Raw genomic sequence first — 3,343 nt, 5'->3', positions numbered from 1 at the left:
TTTGGGGCAAAACTCAGCAATATTTATTGGATAAACATAGCAACATTGACAGTTTATACAGATACACTGATTAACTGGCTTGTATCAACAACACACATAAACCATATATATATATAGTGATACATGCTTACAAACAACATTTATCACTCAATACATTATTCGGTTTATCATCAGACACAATCTTAACATATCAGTCTCTATCATTCTGCACTGACAAACATACCCTTTGGGAAACTATATACGAGAATGGTTTAACTATAGATACATGTACATGTATCATAGGTTTTGTGCACATTTTTTACAATGTTATCACTGTTGTAGTTGTTTACAATATTAACATGACGTCATCTATGGAATACAAATGTGCCAGTATGATAAAGTTAGCAAAGCTATGCAAAGAAAACAGTAACATTGCAAGGAAGTCGCGATGACACAAGTAAAAGAATTGAATGGGTCAAACCCAGATCGGACGTGTTGAAAGGGATAGTATTTGTCAATTCGGATGGCGATGTTAAGTCAGCGGCCCCCTGTATGAAGGAGCCTCAGAAATAAGCCTCAAACCTTTGCACGTAAAAGAACTCAACACACTTATCGAGAAGAGTAGTGGTCGACAAAACATGTGAGTGTAGCAAATCCGAATTGCACTTCCACTTTTTAACTACTTGAGATAGCATCATACTTCACCTCAATCAATCAAGGATGACTGCTTTACCTTTTTTACATTCAGTGGGGTCTGCACTGTTCTTCACTTTGCCAACAGTATCAGTGTCATGACTCATGTACTACTAGTTACATGTTTATACAAGCAATACTTCATCATCATTCATAATAAAAGAAAGGTTTGGGAAATTCAGCCATTCAAATTTTAACATTTCTGTATTCACAACAAGATTGGAGTGATACATGTATACAAGCAACCTCCTTGATACAAGTAATCCATTTGGGGCAGGGTGGAGGACATAATGTATCATCACCATCATAATCACAGCCAGACAGGGTATATTCACTGCTGTATAGAGCAATTGGACTGACATACAAGTTGCTGTATATTCTACAGAGGTTATGAAGGCGATAGTCACCCTGAGTCAAGCAGCCTAATCCATCAGATATAGAAATTTATTTTTGGTAAAAAAACAGACATTGAGTTTCAGGCAAGGAAACATATGAGGTCTGGCCAAACTCTGAACACAGGTTGGTTTTATGTGCTGTAGAACTGCTCGTGTATAACCTTCCTCTCCCCATTCTCATCTACATCAGAGTCCATCGCTGCCTTCTTCTGTGTCTGCATGTTGTACATGTACTTCCTGGGTGAGGTTGGAGTCCCTCTTGTGATGAGCCGGTTCCTACAAAATAAAAAAATCATTGAACAGCAATTTACATGGAAATCCGTCCTGTACTAGTATATGGTTGAAAGTGACAAAAAATACATGCATGATTAAGAAACAAGTCAAATGATTTTGTCATAAGCTCGAGGTTCCCCTAGCCAGGAGTAGGCTCAGGAGCCAGTCCTTCAGTGTTAGAGTAGTTAGTGACTGGAATGCACTACCACAATCTGTGGTGGATTCTAAGAGAGTCAACGAGTTCAAAACACGGCTGGATAAACATTGGGAGAGTCTGAAGTACAACACATGAGTATCGTTCGAGACGGGGTTACCACAGGCTGAGCCTCCTCATCCCGAAGATGGTATAAAGGTATACCGTAACTATTGTGCCTCGTTATACAGTGCTTAACTTTCTTCCAACACTAAGATATTCACGGATGAAATTTGTGCCTCGATCTTATCCTATCACAACTGCTAGCAACAAACAAGGGACAATGGATTATGGAGAATCATGACTCCCAATATACTCAAGTGTGACAAATATGATGATGTTGATGAGCGTGCAGGACTGTAGTCTTACCTTTGGAGCCTGTCGCAGCACTTGAGGTACTCAGCGGCTGAACTTCTGGCAGTTGTTTGCTTTGTTCCCAACCATCCTCCTCATAACGGTGAACCCACTGCTGCTGTACTGGTATATAGAATAGGAAACCATGAAATAGATTTTTAAAAAACCTGAGCATCCTCAAATTTTGTACATGTAGCGTAAATGTTCTACTTGAAATATAATATGGTGACCAAAGCTTCAACTGAAGTGAAAACATAACCATTCGAAATTTCTAACTATCACGTCACACTATTGCTTCTGTTGTGTCTTGTGATTTCTTTTTCATCTCATCCCATAGATATTGTCCCCATATGACCCAATCAGGGGCAAATTTGAGGCTAGGGGAGATCTCATGATCAGTCTATATCTCGAGTGTTTGCTGTTTCGTATCTTAAACCCGACACGAATACCTGTTCACAACTGACAAGTACAAACAAGTAAGTCAACTGACATTCGTGCCAGGTTTAATGCCAAGTACTATTTGATTATGAACAAGTTGAAAATAATTTACAAATTTTCTCATGGGGAGGGGGGCAGGTTAGTTGAAGACATGTGTTTCTGGCGATAACATGTCAATAAATAAAACTAAGACAAGGTAACTGAACATATTTTTTTATCTAAAACATTCTTAAGTGTACCAAGGTCTATTTTCTCACCTCATTGTTTGTACTCAGCGAGCCTTAGAGCAGTCCAAAATAAAATGCACAGCCAGCCGTGTCCGGTGCAAGGAGGGAGGGGGGCGACCAAACTCACATCGCTGATACGTCAGTCACCATAGTTTTCCGAACGTTTGAGTTTAAGCCAGATTCCTCCTCGACTCATAAGCCTCTCCCAGATCGATGGTCCACCAATGTAGACTGTGGTGGACCCATTTATAGCGCCGAGAGGCGCGTAACGCCCTGTATTCATCTCTACTGTGGACCCCGGACCTGCCCGGACCAACGGTTTTCTGAATAATGCCGCCCACTCAATGCGCATGCGTAATCCAACAGACCAATCATAGGACAGTATTGTAATGACCTATAGGATGTTGACCTGCAGGTCAGAAATTGACCTTTCTGGTTTTTAAGAAACTTTATCTGTACTGTGACAGTCAAACTAAAGATCAGGACCTTCCTCCTGGGTTCGATTCACGTTTTCCTCAAAGTTTCTGTTTTCATCTTGGTCCCCCTTTTTCTTGCTTGTCTTACATTGTGTATTTATGAGTTATTGTGATCAGAAACTATTAACTTTGTTATAAGTAACAGCTTGGTAACAGTTACATTTAGATCATAACATTTGTGTATACTACATGGATTTGGAGACTTTCTTTATTTTTGATTATTCTTTGTAGATATAAAGTTCATCAAAGTAGGGTCTAAGACTTAATGAGAATATTTAACATTAAATGAGATAGAGGAAAACCATTTGCCTCATA

The 3,343-nt window shown here is 39.5% G+C and overlaps 1 long non-coding RNA gene across 1 annotated transcript; it reads right to left on the bottom strand.

Moving 5' to 3' along the window:
• LOC136427253 (uncharacterized) lies at positions 1-2,971 on the bottom strand. Its single transcript, XR_010754388.1, has 3 exons — positions 2,583-2,971; positions 1,903-2,010; positions 1-1,343 (listed from the first exon to the last, which is right to left on the bottom strand). It is a non-coding gene; the product is annotated as an uncharacterized lncRNA (long non-coding RNA).
• Positions 2,972-3,343: the final 372 nt, after the last annotated feature.

The sequence above is a fragment of the Branchiostoma lanceolatum genome, chromosome 2 (assembly GCF_035083965.1).
Source record: "Branchiostoma lanceolatum isolate klBraLanc5 chromosome 2, klBraLanc5.hap2, whole genome shotgun sequence".
Lineage (NCBI taxonomy): Eukaryota > Metazoa > Chordata > Leptocardii > Amphioxiformes > Branchiostomatidae > Branchiostoma > Branchiostoma lanceolatum.
Note: the sequence above shows the minus strand (reverse complement) of the source record. Positions and strands in the feature narration are given on the sequence as shown.